Source organism: Lucilia sericata, unplaced genomic scaffold (assembly GCF_015586225.1).
Source record: "Lucilia sericata isolate MDLA Ls3-8-SP2 unplaced genomic scaffold, ASM1558622v1 Contig000635F_arrow, whole genome shotgun sequence".
NCBI classification, from domain to species: Eukaryota; Metazoa; Arthropoda; class Insecta; order Diptera; family Calliphoridae; genus Lucilia; species Lucilia sericata.
The window spans coordinates 76,986-102,176 of record NW_023994641.1 but is presented as its reverse complement, the minus strand read 5'-3'; the positions used below and the strand labels follow the sequence as shown (position 1 = coordinate 102,176).

The following is a 25,191-nucleotide window of genomic DNA, read 5'->3' as shown; positions in this document are numbered from 1 at the left end:
AGTAGAGTTTAGAAAAAAATATGCAGCAAAAAATAACCAGGCAGCACTTCTAAGGGGCTATAAGTTGTTTGACATTTCTCTCATTCTGCCTTTCTTACTTAAATTGCTCAGCAAATACTTGGTAATGACTCTCAATTATAACCACTTATCATTAACATACTTTTCAATGACATATGGTCTTTATTACATAGAAGCAGTCTAATAACGTCTTATTTATAATGCGTTATAAAGTGTTAAAAACATTATATACCTATCGTAATCTTTAAATCTTGACAAAATTTTTCTAATTACTTGTAAGCGATTGTGGTAAGCACTTGCCATTACATAATGACATTACCGTGTTAAAATAATGACTTAAAATATTACTTGGTAATGAAAGTTTTTGATAGGTAGATGTCCTGATAAATAATAAGTTAAATAATTCGTTTTCAATCAAAACATGATATTTTCAAAGATAAAAAACGCAAAACCATTCGACGCATCAAAAGCTGAATTAAAAATATGGATGAGAGAATCCCATTAGGCCTCTTGGAATAATGAAACACTGGGTAGAACCACAAAGATCCTATGGGGTGACCCTAATGAGAGCAAGACGAGAAATCTCCTCAAAATGAGCAAGTTTGATGTTAGTATTCTGAGTGGATATACAGGATTACGAGCACATACATACAAAATTGGACATGGGAATTCAGACGAATTTAGAGCCTGTGGAGATGACAGTAAGACTCTGGAGTATTTTCTTTGCTACTGGCATTCGTCGAAGTTAGATCCAAGTATCTTGGAAGTGATGTTATTCCGGATATATCATTCCTTATTAACACTGATTGGAAGATTCTTAGGAATTACGTCCAGGAAACATTGTAAAATAATACATTCAGTGAACAATTTTTTTCGTGAAAAGGAGCGCACAGCAGGCCCAATAGTGGAATAGGTGTATTTCTTCGGATCATTCATACATCATCCTATCAACCTAACATAAGTTTTGCAATATCACGCAAAGGAATTATATGATATTTTGATTTCACGTGAAATTACTTTGAGAGGCTCATTCAATGGGGAGTTGTACCATAAAATCATTTGATACAACTCCCCAAATATTGAAGCCAGGAACAAAATTTTGAGAAATAATATCATGGTTTCCATTTTCGACAGGGGAACATCGGCAACTTTCATTTTGGGGCCACCCTAATATACCCAACATACAACCTCACATTCATGAATTCAAGTTTGAGGATAAAACCAAAATTCACACAGTTATTTTTCAAAGTTTGTATTTAACTGTAGTACTTGTTACAGGCAACAAATGATTTTTTTTATGTGTAATATATGCAGCAGGATAAAATACAGTGAGAGGCAAATTTAATACTAATACCATAATTTTTACAATAAGTCGTAAACTAACCAGCTATAAGTTTTATAGTCAATTGTAGATATTTCCTAATTTAATTTAAACTTGATACAATCCGTTATCAAAAGTGAGCTTACCACGTTTGTTAACATTTACACAACGGAGATGTATAAAATTTAACTAACTCCCAGTTATCATTTTGACAATGCATTGTTGTCATTTCGATTACGCTTTGTTTCATTTCGGCAATGCATCATTGTGATTTCGACAATGAATCGTTGTCATTTCGACAACGCAACGTTTTGTTTGACAACATAGCGTTGTCACTTTGGTAACACAGTATTATTTTTTTGTTTCTTTTGATAACGTCGTGTATTTTTTATATTTTTGTTATTGATTTGACAACTATCCGTACATACTTTGACAACGGATGTTTTTGACAAATTATAAACACTTTGGTGTCAATTTGGTACCACGCGGGTATAATTTTAAAACGTCCTTTTTTCTCTCTATGTACAGTGGTGGCCAGTTATTTAGATACAATTAGTTCAATTCTTTTTATTATCTGTATTTAAAGGAAAATTTAAATTTTTAATAAGAATCATAAGAAAATTTTGTTTAAATTTATGTTTTTAAATTTTAAGCAGCCACTGTAATGTATAAACTTACATATACAACATAACATTATCACAGTTATCATCTCGTATGTTTTGCGCATGCAGTTAGTTAGACTTTTTCAAATGGAACTTTTCAGTATGTGTACAATTACTACAATATTTCCACAAAATGCTTATTGTTTTGTTGATTCTTTTTATTTATTTTATAAACCTACAATATTTTGTTTTGTTATTTTTTACGCTTTCATAATCTAGGGTTTTTTTTACCAGAAAAAAAAAAAAAACTAAAATATTAAAAACCAACATGCTAAAATATACAAACGTTCATATGAATAAAATAATTGAAATAAAAATTGTAGAATTTTTTTTTTCATGTAAAGAATAATATAAATACGTATGAAATTCATATTTGCACATTTGTGTGTGAATACTGTTATAACTCAGGAAATATTGTTTGGAAAACGGCTTTTTAAAACTTTCATAAAATTAAAACTAAAGCTCCCTTAACTCTGAATCTGACATCAGAATTTATACATTACTTCAGATTTTGACCATATTGGAAATGTAACAGTTGTCTTCTGAAAGTTTTATTATGTCTTCTGGCCCCAAAATTAGATTGCAGAGATTAATGTACCAGCAAAAACACCATAATAATTTGAGTTATGCCAATATTATAGTAAATGAGCGATGCTTATAAATAAAACAATATTTTCATATATAACTGCAATAATATCCATAACAAATACGAAAATATATATAGTCAATATTTAAAGAGTTTTAAATAAGAAATATTTTTGTTTAATAATTATTTTATAGCAGCTAAACTAACACATTTTGATATAAGTATAAGTTAGCTCTGAATGGATCGTTTTCACGCCCTTCAACTTCATGAGAAGGAAATATTGAAATATTGTATATACATCCTCCTTTCAAACTAACTAACTAACTAACTACTAACTAACTAACTAACTAACTAACTAACTAACTAACTAACTAACTAACTAACTAACTAACTAACTAACTAACTAACTAACTAACTAACTAACTAACTAACTAACTAACTACTAACTAACTAACTAACTAACTAACTACTAACTAACTAACTAACTAACTAACTAACTAACTAACTACTAACTAACTAACTAACTAACTAACTAACTAACTAACTAACTAACTAACTAACTAACTAACTAACTAACTAACTACTAACTAACTAACTAACTAACTAACTAACTAACTAACTAACTAACTAACTAACTAACTAACTAACTAACTAACTAACTAACTAACTAACTAACTAACTAACTAACTACTAACTAACTAACTAACTAACTAACTACTAACTAACTAACTAACTAACTAACTAACTAACTAACTAACTAACTAACTAACTAACTACTAACTAACTAACTACTAACTAACTAACTAACTAACTAACTAACTAACTAACTAACTAACTAACTACTAACTAACTAACTAACTAACTAACTAACTAACTAACTAACTAACTAACTAACTAACTAACTAACTAACTAACTAACTAACTAACTAACTACTAACTAACTAACTAACTAACTAACTAACTAACTAACTAACTAACTAACTAACTAACTAACTAACTAACTAACTAACTAACTAACTAACTAACTAACTAACTAACTAACTAACTAACTAACTAACTAACTAACTAACTAACTAACTAACTAACTAACTAACTAACTAACTAACTAACTCTAACTAACTAACTAACTAACTAACTACTAACTAACTAACTACTAACTACTAACTAACTAACTAACTAACTACTAACTAACTAACTACTAACTAACTAACTACTAACTAACTACTAACTAACTAACTAACTAACTAACTAACTAACTAACTAACTAACTAACTAACTACTAACTAACTAACTAACTACTAACTAACTAACTAACTAACTAACTAACTACTAACTAACTAACTAACTACTACTAACTAACTAACTAACTAACTAACAACTAACTAACTAACTAACTAACTAACTAACTAACTAACTAGCTAACTAACTAACTAGCTAACTAACTAACTAACTAACTAACTAACTTCGACTGATACAGATATATAGCATGAATTTAGAATATTATACAAATCCGTAATATGCTTTCGGCTATACTAAAAATATTTCATTTAGGATTAAAGTGAATTTTTTGCACACTTTAGTTATAAATGAAATATTTTATATAAAACGTCAAAATTATATATTTATCATTTTACCACAAAAGGATATAAAAACCCCACCAAATATTTATATGTATAAATAAATTTATTATGTAGTTTATCAATGTAATTGCCATTGAATCACCTACAAAAAAAACACCTTAAAATTATATGTTGAAAAAATTTCCGGCCTGCGTGGCAAAAAAAAACACAAAATTTACTTTTTTTTGTGGTTTCGAATTTTTGTACTCATAACATGTATCAATATATTTTTGGTGTCGCATGATTGCAAAATTGTTATTTTCTTTTTTTTTTTTTCATCCCATGGACCTTTCAAAAAATGATTGATATGGATTTTTTGCGATTATTGATTTCGTGTACATGTGCGGCAGCTTATGTTGTGTTTTATACAATTTTGATGTTTATCACATTTGTGGTTTATTATACAATTGCAGTATTGGAAAAAATATTAATGAAAAAAAGTATTAATTTAAAATTAAAATTTTTTAGTAAAATTTTTGTTCAGAATAATCAAGATTAATAGCAGGGCAAAAATTTAAGAAACATGTTCTTAAGAAGCTTGTTCTAACTACTACTGAAAGTATTAAAAATATGCGATATAAGAACTATTTTAAAAATTTTTCTTAAAAGGTTTTATTATACCCACCACCAAAAAGATGAAAGCAGGATAGCGTCCGAAGAGTTGAAATTCAGTTTCACAAATATTCTGTATAAATAAGGTTTCTTTGGTATTGAAAATGAGCAATATCGGTCCAAGTTTTTGGATAGCCCCCATACAAGTGGACCACCAAAAAGGAGCTTAAACGGGCATATCAGTTTTAAAAGTAATAGTATAGCGATGAAATTCGACATTAATAAGTTTAATATGAGCCAAAATCTCCCTAGCAAATTTTATGAGGATCGGTCCATAATTGACCCTACCCCCCCATATAAGGTCCCCTTCAGAAAATGATTTTAACGCTGATTACTGTCTTAAAAATACGAGCATAGTGATGAAATTTGACACATATAAGTTCCATGAGGGCCAAATCTCTCTATCAAATTTTATGTGGAGCGGTCCATAATTGACCCTACTCTCCCTATTAGGTACCCTTCAAAAAATTACTTTAACGCTCATTACTGGCTTAAAAATATGAATATAGTGATGAAATTTGACTCACATTAGTTTAATGAGAGTCAAAATCTCTCTACCAAATTTTATGTGGATCGGTCAATAATTGACCCTAGGTCCCATTCAGAATATGACTTTAACGCTAATTACTGTCCTAAAAATAGGAGTATAGCGACGAAATTCGACACGTATAAGTTCCATGCGAGCTAAAATCTGTCTGTCAAATTTTATGTAGATCGGTCCATAATTGACCCTACCTCCCATAGGTCCCCTTCAGATAATTACTTTAACGCTCATTATTGGCTTAAAAGTCGGAGTAAAGAGATGAAATTTGACATAAGTAGGTTTATTACGAGCCAAAACCAAGAAAATTGTATAGGAACGTAAATCATCCTACCGAATTTCAGGTGGAAAGTGTCTGAAAGTCATATTCTATGTAAACACATTTTATATAAAACAAAATCAGTCTAAAAAATGTATGAAAAATTTAATGAAAAGCGGTCAATAATTCACACTATCTCTCATATAAGGTCCTCCTCAGAAAATTTGATGAGTAATATCACCCTGATGTTTATAGAGGAGCATTCCTTTTAAAGCATACGCTTTGATAGTGTGTATATGAGATTCGGCACAGCCGAATATAACACTCTCACTTGTTTTAATTTGAATTTTAAAAAAAAAATTTATTGTCTATCTTTCTGTCTTTCATAAGACAGATCATTTTAAATATGTATCAGTGCAAATTGTCAAAATTTTAGCCTTGGTTTAATTAGCGATTATAATCTCAATTGCTAAAATCCCTCTGGTTTTATGAGTAAGAGCTTTAATGCATATATTCCTCTTAATTAAGTCTTGTGTAACTCCATGTGCATACAGACGTCTTCTTGTTTTCATCATCATGCTAAACTTTTCAAAGGAATTATGATGGATTTTATTAGGATTATATAAGTATGCATTTCAGTTTGTAAATCTAACCGGCAATACGGGGTGATTACAGATTAAAACGTTTATTGTGACTAAACTATATCGAATAAATGGCCGTCCTTTATTTGTAATTGTTACAAAATACGGTATAAGTTATAACAACGAATGATTATTATTTTCTCACTAAAAGTAATTTCCCGCAAATAGTAGTTATTTAACCAATCACTTGTGGTAGCAAAGGTAACTACTAGCAAAAATTTTTATAAAAATAAAAGAAATTCTAAATGCAAACCTGCAGGGTATTTATAAAATTTACTTAAACTGTTACGTAAAATTTGTCTATAGGTTGAGTAAGTAATCTATGTTTTCTTGTGTCTCTTAATACATATTACGTATACGCAACGCATAACAAGTTTAATGTTTCACTTACTTAGAAAAACTATAACTCAAAGTAAAACGAATGAAAACACACAAGCAGAAGCAATAATGGTGAATTCCCCAAAAAATGGCTAAATACTAGAAATACCTTTTAAAGAGAGAATATAGCTAGAAAAAAAATTAGCAAACATTTAACAGATTTTTAGAAAACATACATTTTATAGGTAATATTTATCAAAGGCACCACAGGTATTATGTATTTTTTAATAATAAAATGTATATTGAAGATCACATTGTTGCTATACATACGTTTTTATTTTGCTAATAACTTTATCTTACAATTTTTTTTCAATTTAACATCAAATGCTGCAGCTAGTATATCCCTAGAGTGTCTTTTTGACAAAAGAAAAAGTAGCTTGTTTAAGAAGTTCCTTTTTGTTTTAACAGTTTTTTTCTGTTCGTTTACCTCTAATAAGACGCAATTTATTACAAATTGCGTATTATGTGTCACTGGTGTATTTGTTTAGTTGCTTTTGAAAAACAATGTTTTCTTTTTTTCGTTCATGCTGCAAATTGTATATTTAATAAATGTATGTATGTAGGTCATTCACTTACATACATTTTCGTAGAATTTAAGTTAAGCGAGCGTAGCATTTTTACTATACCATAAACACGTGTCTGCGTTTTTCTAGTAAAATTTTACACATGATTTTATGTAAATACACAGTTTTAATGTTTACTTTTGCAAACCAAAAATAAACAGTCTTTAGCATAAATTTACATGACCTTTATTTAGTACGCCTAGATACGTATTGGGGTACAAGAGGGGTAAATAGTCGTTATTTGTTTTTAGTTAATATAGGCCTATATTATTATTTGGCTGTATACGACACAGTGTGCAACATACTGTACTGCAATAAATGAGAGACAGTGGGCTCGAAATGATGTGGTGTGTATCAAAACCAGAAACAAAACAAGTAAGAGTGTTATATTCGCCTGTGCCGAATCTCATATACCCACCATCAAACCGTATGCCTTAAAAGGAATATTCCCCTATAAACAATAGAGGGATATTACTCATCAAATTAACTGAAGAGCACCTTATATGAGAGATAAAGTTAATAATTGACCGTTTTTAATAAAATTTGTTTTAGACCAATTTTGGTTCATACAAAACATCTTAACATCGAATATCACTTCCCGATACTTTCCGCAAGAAATTCGGTAGGAAGATTTACGTTCCTATAAATGTTTCTTATATAAAATTTCATAACTGTTCACGTATTTTTAAGTCAGCAAAAATCGTTAAAGTAATTTTTTATGGACCGATCCTCAATACATTTGGTCGCAAGGTTTTAACTCGTATAAAACATATGTGTGTCGCATTTCATCACTTTTCTGGTATTTTTAAGCCAGTAATGATCGTTTAAGTAATTTTTTGAAGGGCACCTTATATGGGGAGTAGGGTCAATTATGGACCGATCCACATAAAGTTTGATATAGAGATTTTGGGCTTCATTGAAACTTAAGTGTGTCGAATTTCATCACTATACTCGCATTTTTAATCCAGTAATGAGCTATATTCTGAAGGGGACCTTATATGGGGGGTAGGGTCAATTATGAACCGATCAACATAAAATTAGTTAGGGAGTTTTTGGATCATATGAAACTTATGTGTGTTAAATTGTATCACTATACTCGTATTTTTAAGCGAGTAATGAGCGTGAACGTCATTTTCTGAAAGGGATCCACCGATCCACATAAAAGTTGATAGAGAGATTTCGACTACATTGAAAATTATGTGTGTCAAATCTCATCACTATACTCGTATTTTTAAGTCAGTAATTTTCTGAAGGGAGCTTTACATGGGGGGTAGGGTCAATTATGGACCGATCCTCATAAAATTTGGTAGAGAGGTTTTGGGTCATAAGAGGCTTACTTATATCAAATTTCATTGTTATACTAGTATTTTTAAGCCAGTAATGAGCGTTAATCTAATTTTTTGAAGAGGACCTTATATGGGGTAGGGTCAACTATGGACCGATCCTCATAAAAGTTGATAGAGAGATTTTGACTACATTGAAACTTATGTGTATCGAATTTCATCACCATACTCGTATTTTAAAGTCAGTAATAAGCGTTAAAGTAAGTTTTTGAAGGGGGTCTTATATGGGGGATAAGGACCGATCCTCATAAAATTTGGTAGGGAGATTTTGGATCATATTTATGTCGAAACAGATATGACCATTAAAGCTGTTTTTCGGGGGTCCACCTGTATGGGGGCTATCGGAAAACGTGGACCGATATTGCCCATTTTCAATACTAAACAAACCTTACCTATAGAGAATATTTGTGGAAAATTTCAATACTCTATCTCGTTCCCTTCGGACTCTATGGTACTTTCAACAGACAGACGGACGGACAGACTTAGATTTTAATAAGGACCCAGAATATATATACTTTTGCGGGTCTATGACCAATATTTCGACGTGTTTTTTTTTATAATAGTGGGTATAAAAATATAACATGTTAAGGTTATATCAGTTCAATACTCTGAACACCACCAGGAAGGGTGTTAAGGGCTACAGTTGATGTTTGTAATGGCTCCTATCACCATTTGAATCGTTTTATATATACGGGCAATTTCATGTCAAGTAACCCAACTAAAAAGATAGATTTGAATGAAATTTATTCCAAGGTTAGTACTATTGGATAGTAGGCCAAACACAAATTTTCAGCTCTGTCGGTCAAGAATTGCCTGACTTTAAGGAGGTTAAAGTTGGACATTTTGGTCATACAGGGTTTTATTCAAGTGAGTGTAACTTTTCACCTATTGGTCCTACCAAAAATTGTCAGCAGGAGTTCAGATAACTATTTCTTTATTGTTTCCAAAAACAAAAATCCAATAAATAAATTGAGAATAACTGGGACAAATGTTTGTATAACCCCAATTTTTCATTTCGTACCACCGTGTCAACAGACATTTTGGTTTTTATATTGCGCTATTAACGTGTAAGTGCCATACACACCGAAACACTTAAATACACTGCATATATACATAAATTCATACAAAATATTTGTATATCTTACCATAAGTGTACTCGTAAGTGTTACCATGTGTCTTAAATTATTAGTAGCCATGTCATACCATATTTATTTTGCTTAATTTTATAGACCTGTGCCAAGATTTTACAACACACACAAACTAAAAATTCCCTAGAGTCAAATTAATACTATTTTGTTTTGTAACGTCTCAGCAAAAAAAATGTGAAGCAGTGACCGAAACTGAAGAAGATAAAAGAATATGTAATGAACATTTCAGCAACATATGTACATATGTATTCGTATTCGTACACGTTTTGATTGTGCTCCTTTTTTATATTTTACATGTTTAACAAATAACTGATTTCTGTATTAAATATTGATTTTTCTTTTGTTCTTCTTAACCAGCAAATGACAATAATAATAAATAAAAGATTTTTCATTATTATTCAAGAAGAGATTTTTTAAGATTAAAATTGTCACCGCATTTTTCTGCAATATCATAGCGATGATTTACTTTAAGTGTGTCTTAACTTAAAAAGTATAGTTTGCGGATAAACACATATAAAGATTAGGCGCAACCGTAGAACAACTGGGTAGTGAGCTTATCAATCGATCTGATAGTTGTGGGTTACCACCAGTGACATTTTTCTATTCAAAAACTTTAACCTGGCGTATATTTTCCAATACTTATGATTGTGAGTTATGACACTCTCAAAGTAAATAAGCAATATTGTCTATGGTTTTTAAGACATGCGTTTTTCTCGTTCATTTCATTATTTGACACTTTATCTTTTATCATCATTTTCATCGTCATATTTTATTGAATAACTTTAATATGTTTTCATCCAAAATAAATCATTCGTTTATTTAAAATGTTTCAGTAACGTGTTTTTTATAAATTTTCCTTATTCTTTTTAATTTGATGTTTTTTTATTTTTTTCAATAAATTTCCTTTTTTCGTGCTCATACGCATATTTTTTTGTTTGCAAAAGGCAACTTTTTATTATAATTTTTAAAGATATGGAATTATTGTTACCTCCCTATATATCATTACTTTCTTTAGATAATGTTGGCCTTGTTAAGTTGGTTCAATAGCAAGGCAAGTGGGAAACGGAAAGTATAACAAAGTACATATTATAGATTTATGCAAATTTTTGTAACACCCAAAAATAATGATATTGGTAGTACCTCAAAATATAAAAATCGGGTCAACACCTTTTATAAAGGTCTTTAAAAAGTTGTGTTTCATAAAATGTATTTAAATCGTTTAATTAAACTCTTCATAGTTCGAACTATGACTGACACCAGTGAGTCCTTTATAAAAATCCAGTCTATGAGTAAAATCCATTCGTTATTTATCGAAATATTAAGTGTCTTTTTGCGTTATTTTTTTAGCTAAAAGTATCAACTAAATGTGTCAACAACATTGTCAAGTTTCGATGAAAAAATATTAAAGTTTTTAGGTTTTCTTTATTTTTGTTACTTTTGCTTTCACAAAAAAGTGTGACCAAAGTTTGTAGTTCGCTCAAACCTTTTTCACGACAAGTTTTGCCTCATACCCTTATTAAAAGTGAAAGTAAATAAATCTTATGCTTTAACTTTTAACAAGGTTATTTGACTTTTAGAGAAGTTTATTTAGGGATTCTTTTAATATTAATTGCATTTATTTGCTTTGATTTAGTAGAAGAGATTTATTTAAGGTTCATTAAAACAACATTTGGGTTTTGGAATTTTGACCTAAACTAAGTAAATTTTTTCAGAATTCAAAAAATAAAAAAAAAAATAAAATTTTTTTTTTTTCTATGCTGATTGTATAGCCAGGGTTCGACTCCCACCTTTTGAACATAAGATGGAGGTGTTTTTCGTTCCATTGATCAGTTTAAGCCACTTCCTTCTCAAGCTTTTCTTAATTATTACAAAGTCAAAAACTTAGCTTTAGATAGAACAAAATGAATAGAATTTGTTAAGTCTTCCAAGGAACTATTTGAAAATATATATATGTATGCCGAAAACTTTTAGTTTAAGACGAGCTCTTCCGTTGCTAAACTCTTATTATATGAGCATCATGCAACTCGTAAGAGTTAAAAACTCTCAAGACGAAGACAGCGGATTTAAAAACATTGTCAGGAGAATCCCACTAATGGAGTAATACTTATGGTATGACCCCAAACGAAAAGTGAATGAGAAGTTTCTTCTTGGGAGAAAGTCCGAGTTGACTATTCATATATGTCTACGGGAAAAACTTTACCAATTTTCAGAAATTTAGTTCAGGAGGATCACGAAATAAGAGAAGCACTATAGTGGGGAATGTATTGTGCATTTGTGCTGATATTTGTAACACCCAAATATATTGGTCCTACACCAACCTTAAAGTATACCATTCGTCTCTGAGTCGATTAAGCTATGTCCATCTGTCTGTCTCTCTGTCTGTCTGTCCGACTGTCTTCGTCCATGCAAATTTTGTGTGCCCGCTACAGGTCGCAATTTAAAAAATAATTTGATGAAATTTGGCACATATTCTTCTTTTGACCCAAGGACGAAGCCTATTGAAATCAGTTAAAATCGATCCATTATTTCGACTAGCCCCTTTACATTCGTATCCTCCGAATAGGGCTTTTGAGCTTATAATTATATTAAATGTTGTTGAATCTCTACGAAAATCGGCAAATCTTGGTTTTATATAAGTTTAAATGATACTGCCGATTTTCGTAATGATCGGACCTCATTTGACCATAGCCCCATACAAAGTCCCCTTCAGAAAATGACTTTTAAACACTTACTACTATCACGATGAATTTCTGCATAAATAACTTTAATGTCATAGTAAATCGCACTACCAAAATTTATACTGATAGGACCGACCATATTTATCTTTGCCCTCATATAACCTCTCTTTCAGAAATATTCATTTCGCGGTTTCAATTTTCCCTAAATAAAGTAAAAAACTCAAAATTGAATACCATGCGGAGATTAAAAGTTAAAATTTTCATTAAATAATAATGCTTTTAGTATAAATAGTAAAAATGATTGGCTATTCTATAGCTAGGATGGAGTAAGTACTGGCGGGAAAGTCTGTTGTATAAAACAGTTATTAAATCCTAGTGTGACTCTAAAGTCTTATGCAAATATGTATATGATTACTTTAAACAGATTGAATTTAAAAATATTCAAAAGGTCAAAAAAGCAACAACAAAAATTCTCATATATTTCAAATAAAAATTTATTTTTGCAAAATTAAAAATATTCTGCTTATCATTACAAACATTTTTTATTACATGGTTTCTTTACAGTCTTTATAAATAAGACCTTACAACATAAATAATACAATATCTATACAAAAATGGAACACTTTTTATGTTTTGGACATTTATATAAAATACACATCAAGATGCTCTTAAAAAAAAGTTTAATTGAATGACATTAGATAGCATTTTCTGTGAACAGTTTAAATAATACTTAAGCAGACAACATTGATAATATTCAAATGCCTACTTAAGTTATAGGGACATTACGACAATTTAATATAAAATTAAGAAAGAAAATGTCACAAAATATATAATCAAATCTCACCTTTATCAAATCGTGAAATGTTAATTTAGCGTAAAACGTGTCTTTTTCAGAAAACTGACAAAATAGACACACATACACACACATTTAGGGAAATCATTAAATTTAGTTAAGAGTACAGTGAGTGTCAAATGTATGTGGACATCATTGACTTTTTTAGTGGATAAAATTTAGCTGTTTGAATAGATTAAGTTACTTAGCAGTTTACAGAGTATATCCGAAAGCCCTTGACCTCATTGTGTAACCCTTTAAAACTTTACATATAAATGTTTGTGTACTTCTCCTTATAATTATATCTAAATCTTAAAATTTGTCCCTCTCCTCACAAATTTACTTTCCGTTTAACTTAAAGAAATTATATTTAATATTCTTAACTTAGTTTTCTACAGTCTTCACCTTTTTTCTTATATTTTCATTTAATATTTTGACAACTTTAAATGTGCGCTGTGTATGACGATGGCAGATATTGAAGTAATAAAAAATCATTGTTTAAATTAAGGTATTTAAGCTTTAACTACGAACAAAAAAAAAACACAACAAGGTTCATTTGTAAAATATTGTTTTGGTTAAAGGGAATTGTTTAAGTAGTGTATAAAATGCAAACGATAAACGATAATAAAATATGTACTCAGACATGGAAGAATGTAGAAATTCTCTCTTTAACAATTTTAATTTAAACAAGATTAACTTTATTGGGTTTTTCTTAAAATTCCTTTCGGTTGGAAAAATGTGAAACGAACAATATTGAAATAAATGCTAAATATGTATTTCACCTTGGCAACGTTGGTAATTCCCTTAAAAATTTTTTTGGAAACAAGGGCTTTTAAACGTTTGTAGGTATGTTTACAGTTTTTTTGCTAACATCCAAATTACATTCATACCATTTTATTATTATTTATTTTTTTCAGGAATTTTTTTTTTTCATTTTATTCCAGCTTTTTATGATCAAGGTCATTTGTATGTTTTCCATCATTTTTCATGCTAAAGTGTTTTATATAATTTTTTCGTTGTGTTAAAGAGACTTTGAGTAGATGGTGTTTTTTTTATATAATTTTTCTTTTGCTTTTTTTTTTTGGTATGTAGTAATGATTATGACAATTTTTGGTTACGTGTAGGTGAAAAATGTGCTAAAAGACATTTTTTTGCAATTTGGTAGGAGACAAAATAGACGAAATTGAAAACCTTAAAAATCCAATATCGTTTGTTACTCGTCTAACTCGTTTTAAGTAGGAATCTTCTCAAAAGCTTGGATAATATAATTATTCATGACATGGATCCCAGAAATATTTGGAGACTTCATATGATTTCAGTATACATACGGATGGACAGACAGACAAACAGACAGACAGACAGACAGACAGACAGACAGACAGACAGACAGACAGACAGACAGACAAAGAGACAGACAAATATCGCCATCTCCACTTTTCACTACGTTTTTCATTAGCATTTTAACTTATGATTTTAACACGGTTTTGACATTGGAAGCAAGTTCTTACGTATCTGATTACACCGTCCGAAAAAATAGAAAAAAATCATTAACATGGATGATATACGTCTGAAACTATAAATTTAGTGGAGAAAAACTGCGTTTTTAGTTTTTCATTTCGTGATCCTGTATCCTTTTTAAATGACTTCAATGTTTTTAAAAGTACTGATCAAACAATTGATGTCAACAGAACAAGAAGAGTTGGGAAATATTTTGTATTATTTTTATTTTATACTGTCAGGATAAAAAGATGTCAAAAATGCCTTTTAAAATTTGTATCCTTTAATATCTATTTAGGTTTTTACAATTATTTTTTCAGAAAAAATTTTGAACATTTTTGACATCATTTGATCCTGACAGAATAAAATGAAATTAACACAAAATATTTTACAACTCTTCTTGGTCATTTGACAGCAAATTTGACATATTAGGGTAAGCCTGAAGTCCTTTTACAAGGAAAGTATTACAATATAAAAAACGGTGAACGCAGTTTTGCTTCATATAATGTCTAGTTTTAGGCTTATGTCATCTTGTTCGTTTCTAAGTTTGAGTGTCAGACGGTCTTATATATAAGTCATTATAAGATTACTTAAAAGTAATGCAAACGGTATATGGTAATAATTAAAAATTAAGTGGTTGTGCAAGTCATTAAATGGTAAATATATAGTTTATGGGCTAGTCCAGCAAAAAATCTTAATATACTTATTTAATACATTACCTGGTAATGAGTAGTCGTTATCAAACACATTATTAAGTTATTTCTAATAAAATTTGTAGCCAATTATACCGAGCATCTATTCAAAAAAAAAGCTTGGGATTCGAATAATAGTAGTTGATACAGTTATTGTTGAAACTAGTCGAAAAGAATAATTAGTTATTCACCCCAAAAGTAAGTACTTCCTCATTGCTCCAATATTACTTGTCTGGTTACCGGCTAAGTAAAGTTTCTCCTAGGATATTGTGAAAATTACAAATGGACTAAAAAACTTATTTTCCACAAAAAATCTATTTTTGATCTAAACATATACTCGACTGTATATTCGCCAATAAATTGATGATCGATACATATTTAAAAATCAATAACTTTTAATTAACTTAGAAAATCATGTAAAGATCGGTTTAAGTCTGGCAAATAATTTTTCTTAAAATAAAATCCTCTCTTAGGGCTTTATTCAAGTGAATCACTCAATTTCCTGACAATTTAAAGATGCGCGACTGTTTCTGTCTGTCTGTGTTTGTGTGCTCTTAGCAATAGCGGAAATATTATTTTCCGTTTTCAAACATTTTATACTTGTGAACTCAAGAAAGTGTAATTTAAAGTTCTTTTAAATAGACGAGTACTTGTACTAAGTTTTCTAAACATTTATACAAGTACTGAACATATTTTGTTTACTTTGTAATGGCTGCATAGAAGGCACCTGGGCAGAAACTTAAAAGAGTGTAAACAATTTAATTTGTTATTAAAAAGTTTAAATTAAAGTAATAGGAAAAGCAAAATTTTTTAATATAAACAAAAGCTTATCCTTGCGAAACACCAACTACTGAATGAATTAATTCTTTTAAATCTCTTAGGCAAGTGTTAAATGAACATGCTGTTGAGGCATGTGTGTTTGTGTTGTACATATGTGTTTAGAAATGCTTGTAGTTTGTTTTTCACAACACGATGTTCGACTACAAGTATGATTTGGTTTTGTTTTCTTTTTCCTATTTATAACAAGTAATAATGTATTTAATAATGGTTTTTATGTTCGAAAGGTGTTGAAATCTATTACTCGAGGGATAATCCAGGAACATTCAATATCAAGCCAATTAAATGCCAATATTGCATGACACGTAACAAGTAGAACATGCTTATCGATATGAAAACATTTCCAATATAGGAGAATAAACATAGATATGTACATTATGTATATTGGGATTTCTAAATTTCTTTAAGGCTTTAATAAAAATATTATATTTTTTTTAGTCTGACAACCTTAATCTATCTTATCCATCTCACATGCTCTTTATAGGGCAGATAAGTAAGTAGTATGGTTTTTATTTCTTTCTTTTTAGCCAATTTAATAAAATATTTATGAATATTATAATAATGCGTTTAGTCATGTTGCCTAAGTATGTGTAATATTAAATTTCTCATCATTGAGTTATATATATTTTTTTTTTTGTAAAGCATTCCTAATATAAAAGTACAGAATGTTAACTAATTTATTTAATAGCTTTTAATCTAATTGTCTGTCTATTTATTTGTTTTCTTACGTTATATAATATTAATTAAAGTATTTATATCAACACTTTATTTAACCAAGTTAAATCAAACTCTCTTCTTAATAACGTTTTTAAAAGGAAATTAATTAATTAAAATATACTTATATTAGAGAAAGTTAATTGTCATGATGAAAATTAATTAAAAACTTGGTTTACCATTTCATTCGTAGAAATGATAATGATTAATTTTTCATAAATATTAAAAAACCTTTGAAACATTCGATTTATGAATGATTAAACAACTATGTAAAAGGAACTATTAACATTAATAATGGGGTAAGATGATTATCGCCATTTTTGCCCTAAATGGAAGAGCTGAAGTTAGTTGGCATGGGCCTTTAACAGAAGAACGCATGGCATGCGATAGCATAAATGTATTTAGATCATGCGATTTAATCTCACTAGACTATTTTTAGTGAGAATCCATGAAGTCTTTCAACCTTGGAAGACAACATTACATCTATCACCACTAGTGCTTCTTTAATGAAAAATGTCCGTCTGTCTGTATGTCTGTCTGTCCGTCTGTATGGTTGTTGAAATCAATTTTCTGAAGACCCACGATATCTTCGGGACTCAAATCTTCAACAAATTTGTCAGACGTGCTTTCGAGAAATTTCCTATTTAAAATCAGAAAAATCGGTCCATAAATAACGGAGATATATGAGCAAAAATCCGAGATAAAAAATTTGATTTTTAATGAAATTATAAACAGACAAGAACACAAATATTCATACGGTAAATTTTGTTCTTGTACTTGCTTGTTTATAAAAACAAAGGAAAGAAAGAAGAACATGCTACGAATGAAGCAGAGTGTTGCTATTGTCTAGAAACTTGAAATTAAGTATATAGAGTCCGGATTAAGTGAGTACCTATAAAACGGAACATGAAATTAAGCATGTAGAGCCCTGAGTAAGTGTGAACCTATAAAAGGGGACTGTTTACCTTTTCGTACTTCAAAATTTTTGAGCTTTCTGCTACTTTTTAGTTTTGAAAATGGTATTTTTTGAATTTTTATAATAGGACAAAGATATTGCGGATAATTTTAAGCTTTAAGGAAATTTTCTGAAGGATTTTTATATTGGAGATAGGATCAATTACACCGTCCGACACTCAAAATTAGACACGAACTGGATGATATACGTCTGAAACTATATATTTAATGGATAAAAACTGCGTTTTTAGTTTTTCATTTAGTGATCCTGTGTCCCTTTAAAAGTAGAAGTATTTTAAAATATTTTTTGAAAAATGTACTTTTTAAAATTTTGAAGTCCTTTAAAAAGGACACAGGATCACGAAATGAAAAACTGAAAACGCTATACTGCTGTTATAAGCATTAAAGTCATTTCCTGAAGGGAATCTTATATGTGGGGGATAAATTTAGTTGAGTGATTTTTGTCCCTACAAAACTAGTTTATGTCGTCTTTTTACTGATAAAGTTATAAGAGCTAAAGTGATTTTCGTAAGGGGACCTTATATGGCACGAAGGGTCAATTATAGACCGATCCTTATAAAATTTTGCAGAGTGATTTTTGTTCGTATAAAACTTGTTTATGTCGAATTTCGCCCGATATGAGCGTTAATAGTATTTCGAGAGGCCTCTTATATGGATGCTAGCCGAAATCATGAACCGATATTGCTCATTTTCAATATCAAACAAACCTTATCAATAGAGAATATTTATGCAAAATTTCAACTGTTTAGCTCTTAGAGAATATTTATGTAAAATTTCAACTGTTTTGCTCTTCCCGTGTGTACCCTATCGTGATTTCAACAGACAGACAGACGGACATGGCTAGATCGTCTTAAAATTTAATAGGTTTTTAATAAGTTTTTATTAATCGGTTAGATGATAGAAATTATTCAGTGTATTTGGTATTTGAAATGGACATTATGTCACTTTTTTAAAATGTCATAATGTCCATGGACGTTATGACATTCACCAAAATTTGGTGAATTTTGCATTTTGGATTCCTTTTAAAAAGTGTCCTGGATAGCCGGCCTTCGGTCGGGCGCGGGGGTTTCAAACTCTGGGGAATTCGAATACCGGCTTCGCTAAATTATAATTGTTATAACGTCCATGGACATTATGACTCAATTTACTGTGTCATAACGTCTATGGACATTATGACACTGGATATTATGACACGCACCGTGTCATAATGTCCATAGATCTTATGACACACAAATGTATTAATGTCCATGGACATTGTGACACTTTTAAAACAGAAATGTATTGGAAAATTTGTTTAGAATTTTTGGGACACACTTATCCCGAAAAGAATTGCTCCTAAATTTGGTGTATGTTGCATTTTGGATTCCTTTTAAAAAGTGTCCTGGATAGCCGGCCTTCGGCCGGTCGCAGGGGTTTCAAACTCTGGAAAATTTTGAATACCGGCTTTGCTAAAATAAGCCTTTTTTTATAAGTCCATGGACTTTCTGTTGCATTGCTCTTGGACATTGTGATTCTTTTGAAATTGTCATTATGTCCATGGACATTACTTAGTGTGTCATAAGGACTATGGACATTATGACACACCACCAAACAATCATCGGCTAATTTACAATAAACTGTTATATTAATAACCTCAAGAGCAAATCGATTGTCACGACAGCTTCATAACCAACATATATATAACTGTTTGAATTACATATGTTCCGGGAGCCCACTTGTATGAGGGCTAAGTGCAATTGTTGATTGATATTTGCAAATTTAAATACCAAACAAGACCTATTAATGAAGAATATTTGTGGAAAATTTCATGTCTAAAACAGATGGACAAAATGATTGCGGGACAATCTTTGAACATCTTAGAATTTAATCAGGACCCAATGTATAAATGCTTTAATAAGTGTACTGCCAAAATTGTCATGTGTTACAAATGGATGTAACAAATTAATATATCATTATTTTTTTTTAATTTTGCGTATAAAATAGACTTTTTGTAATTCTTTAGAACAATGGATCTAAATCTTAAAAAAAAACTCCCTACATTTCCAAGTTTATGTTAAATTTTTTGCCCTTTTTAAGTAAACTGTACAAACAAAGTTTTATCCGATATCAATTGCTATTTCAAAATTGTAAATATTTGTCCAACTAAATGAAAAAATATAAAATTTTTTATTTACAAAAATTTAAACGATTTAAAAATCATGTTCAAATATTATTGATAATTTGAGTTATTCCTATACAACAGTATTAAAAATACTAAAGCTTTAGAAATATATTACACAAATTAAATTTTAAATGTGATTAAGTATTTATGTTAAAGCCAATATAACCTATACAAGTACATAGGTCTTTAGTACAACAATATTTAAAAAGTTTTATTATTATTGGTCTAATATTCATTTCAATTTTTATTGGAAAAAAGTAAAAAATTTAATACATTTATTCCTTTTTTCCTTTCTGACACTTAAAGTACATATTCACAAAAGTACTCGAACTTTGTTCCTGCATCATAAAATCTTAGGTTTTTATTTTTATTAAAAGCTTAATATTATTTTATGTAAAGAGTTTTTACATTTATTATTTTTGGAATTATATTTTTGTTATGTCTAAGCATTCAAGTATATGTGTGAATTTCATTTAAGTAAAAATTCCTAAAGCTGTCATAATAACTCTAAGAGAATTGTCAATAAAAATATTTACATGCAATATTCCCCCGAGTTCCCCTGTGAAGAAGGGTGTGTTAAATTGCAAAATGTATATTTTTCTTACTTCGGGCTCGTATGTCTATAAAATGTATGTGAGGAGTATAAGTGTTTGTTCACATTATATTCCACAAACATTTAAACGTTTTTAATTTACAAATTCACACGTATACGAATTTGTGGTAGATAGAGAAAAAGTATATAAGTCGGTTTAAATAAGAAAATATTTTAAATCTTTTTGAAAATATAGAAAATGTAATAAATTGAAATAAATTTACCTTCAAAAGTTCCAAAACATTCAATATAGCTGAATATTAAGATTTGAAAAATCGATAAACTTGTATTTTATATAACTTGAGATATTCACTTTTTATTTGTAGCCACAGATAAGACAATTTACTTTGCCACATTATATACATAAGGGTTTTGTTAACACTGCATACAAGTGTAAACACTTAGAACCTAAAAAATACATACATAAAAACATATACATATAAATGTTTTCGTAACAAATTGCTTTTCTTTTCAGAGGAAAAGTTACAAACAAAAAAAGATGTTGATTTTTCTAAACGAAAAAAGAAAAACTGAAAACAACAGCAACAACAAAACATTACCAAAATGAGATTCAAACATACCAAGTTCATATAGGCGTATGAGTAATTTTTTTTTCAAAAAGGCTTTTTGTTTGTTAACTTTCTTTCTTATTTGCAAAAGGTCTTTGTTCCTTTTTATGGGAAAGGGTTGTTGTACTTAAGTTTAAGCTTTTTTTCAATCAGATTTTTTAAAATTTATGAATTTAAAATAATTCTTTGGGAAAGTTCTCGTTAAGTATTTTGCAAACAATATGGGTAATTTAGTATTATGTAGACCTCATTTATCCCTATTTACATTTTTAAGGGTTACTTTATTTATCTTTATTTTTTATTTACTTTAGGAAACAATTATAATTTGTTTGGAGATTATATAATATTTTTTAAGCAAATTTTAATCAAATATATAAATTTGATTTTTTTTATGGGATAAATTATGTTAGTAGAAGAAATCTGTTTCTTCTTCATTTCTGTTGCCATAAATGAATGAATTCAGCGGGGGCATGTTTCCTTGACGTATCTTGGTGTTATTGCAATCACCTCCAGATTGCCTGGACAATAAATTGGTGATGATCAAATTTATCCTCGGCCTTTCCTTGCAACGATTTGACATGGGGTCGAACTAGAGAACCACATATTTTGAAACCTCGGAAATCGGTAGCGCACAGGGCAGTGTTTCGGACTCTGTCTTGTCCCGGTTATTGGAGGGGTCCCTTAGGTGGCTGTGGTTTAAACTCAAATTCGCGGGAAGAGAATGTCAGTAAAGTCTATAAATCGGTATAAGTTCGGTGTTATCGCCAAGACAAAAGATGCCCCACAGTGGTGTAACTGTAGAATTAAGCGTTGGAAATGAGTTGGTGTTAAGTGTATATGATACGTAGGGGTGTTCGGATCTTACCCACCGTATACATAAAGTGAGTGTTCTTTGAGTATGAGCGTGTCGGACGAACGTGAAGTGTACTGGGTTGAATGATGATGAATAAAAGGTATTTTGTACAAGAGATACCATTGAATTTGCCTTTCTTGTCCAGGTATATTCAGGGTGTACTCATTTCATACTCTATGTCATTCAGAACAAGTCTTCGAATTATTTGATGGGTTCGTATTTCAGTTTATCGAATACGTCTCTAGATGCTGTTGCTGTCTCAACATATCCCATCTGCGTAGTTGTAAATGGGAGTGATGTTTTTGCATGTCAGAAGCTAAGAAATAGTCAGAGATTAGATAGCTCTAGTACTTGAGCAAAGTGCTGTAGTTGGAAAATTACCACCGTGAAATAAGGCCAAAATGGCAGGTGTTCACGTAAAGCTCTTCGACTCTTTGCCGCTCGAGAGAAAATAATATAATTTTTTTATACTCTATGTGGAATGGATAGGCCGATTTGAAATTTTCCAAAATTATATAAAATTTCAAAAAATTAAAGCTGTATTTTTTTTTTACAGGATATGATGTAGTTCTATTGAAAGACCTACTTTGGTTTTTGTTGAGGTGTATAAGGCAAATTCCATTTTAAATATTAAAGATTATTCCCATAGACACCGATTTTAACAAATTTTTTTAAATACGTAACACTACAGCTTTTAAAGAGCTTAAAAATTTCGTAAAAATTGACATAACTTTTGATGTGTCAAAAATAATTAAAGTTTTATTTTTGCATAAGATTAATCAAAACAACCATTTCGTAAAATTATATAAAAATATTATTCAAAATGTTTTTACATATTTTTTCCTAAAAACAAAATTTGAAATAATATAAAAGAAAAAAAACTATCTTTAATTATACTCTACACAACTCTAATAATAATCATATATCAATTGACTTAGAAACATTTGTACGTCCGTCCGTCTGTCCATCCATCCGTCCATGTAAACTTTATACAGGTCGCAATTTTGAAGATCATTCAAAGAAATTTAGTACATGATCTTCTAATGTCTCAGTGATGAAGCCTATTGAATATAGTTAATGTTTTGGTTCATTAATTCATACAACTGAACCGCCCGACTAGGGTTAATACGTGTCTCAATAAAAAGCTGCATAACTAAGTTTGACAACGTTGCGTTGTCAACATTGCATAGTGTTGTCGTACGTATGTATATACTAGGTGTAGGGTAGGTGTATTTTTTCGGATTTGGTGCATATACATCCTCCTTTCAAACAAACTAAGTTATACTTTCCTTGATGACCTTGACGTATTTTGTTATGATCCGGTCTCACTTGACCCTAATGATACGACCACAAAGACACCTTCAGAAAATGAGTTAAGTGTCCACAATTCGCTTAATACAAATTAATTTTATTAAATAATTTTTTTTAGTCTAAATTTTTTTAAACTTTCTTTCTTTTTATACAATTGGCTTGAAGAATTTTATGCAAAAAATTTTAATTATCTTTAACACATTTTAAAAAAATGATCGCGAACATTTGCTTATGTACTTAAAAATTTTTGTTCAATTCATTGACTTTGGCTAAAATCCTTTAAATTTAAAATGGAATTAAGAAATGTTCGTTTATTTTGAATATACATACATATAACCTCTATCTTTGTTTATCACTTTTACCTTAACCTTGTAATAAACAAAAAAACTAAATAAAACAAATTTAAACTATTTTTCTTAAATTATTCTGGTAACGTTCAATATTGATTTATAAAGTGTTTGCATTTCAATACCAGTTATAGAAAATGAAAGAAAACCTAAATTAAACCAGCAACTTCAAATATTTATTTACAGGGTCAAAGATTCAATTTTCAGCAAAATCATACAAAACCACCTTGATCTTAATACAAATGTGTAAGAAGCACATTTTGTTTCCAAAACTTTCAATATAAAAACAATATTCTACATACAAATTAGATAAATATAAGAAAAATAGTATTTAACAACTTACCTTTATATGATTGCTGCAATATTTGTATAATTATCATTTAAAATTAAACAATTTGTTTTTATTTGAATAAATTTTATTTAAATTATTTATTTGTTATTTAAAATTTTTTTTGTTTTACTCTATAATTTAATACACTTATTTAAGAATATTTTAAATAAAAGTCATTTGTGGCTAATTATGCAAATGACTTTTTAAGTACATGCATACACACACACAGAGAGACACACAATTATTTGTCGTTATAATTTTTGAAAAAAATATTTATATTTATTTTGTTTTTATTTTTGAAATACACAAAAACTGTTATTAAATGAAACTCCTAACAGTATGCAAATTAATTTTTATGTTTACTTAATTTATGCTAATTACAACACTAACACAATGACAATTTGAAAAAGTAGTAATAGCTGTTTAAATTTTTATTAAGTATTTTAAAGAAAGGTTTACAATTTTAAAGTAATATTTTTTTTATTTTTTTATTTTTGTTTAAGATTAAATTTTATGTTTTTATTTATTCATAATATTTATTTTTAAAATTTATGTTGTTATTGTTTAGTTTTTATTAAATATATGTTTATTTTTTTATGTTTTATTTTCCTTTAATATCCTTTTCTTAAGTCCTTTTTGTATTTTCGTCTTTACATCACGTTGGTCGTATTAAAACTAAACATATTTTTACATGTGGTTGCCTTTAAAAAAGGACATTAAACTAAATTCGAATATTATAAAAGCTTTTTATATGTTGCGAGAGTGTTAGTCACAGAGAGAGAGCAATAAAAAGTGAAAGCTTTTCAAGGTTACTGCTCTCTAAGCCTTTAAGTTAAAACAAACCATATGTTGTTGCCTTGAAATTGAACGTGAAAACAACTGTTGCAACATGCTTTAATATCAAAGTAAACTAGAAAATAAAAAAAAAATATATGAAAACAAATACAAGAAATACAATAAAGAGAGAGAGAGGAAGAGAAAAAATTGTACATCAAACCATTCAACCTTATTAAACGTGCTACTGTTGCTCTATTGACTTTGAAAAAAAGCATACAATACAATTCATTTTACTTTTCTTATTTCCTCATCCTTATCCTGTCCTACTTTTTTT

At 29.3% G+C, this 25,191-nt stretch overlaps 1 protein-coding gene across 1 annotated transcript in view; it reads right to left on the bottom strand.

The window, feature by feature from the left end:
* Positions 1 to 24,565, bottom strand: part of LOC119606924 — a 40,908-nt gene extending 16,343 nt beyond the window's left edge. Inside the window, exon 1 of the mRNA XM_037960590.1 lies at positions 24,093 to 24,565. The gene's annotated coding sequence lies outside the window, so the exon portion shown is untranslated. The remainder of the gene's footprint in view (positions 1 to 24,092) is intronic.
* Positions 24,566 to 25,191: the final 626 nt, after the last annotated feature.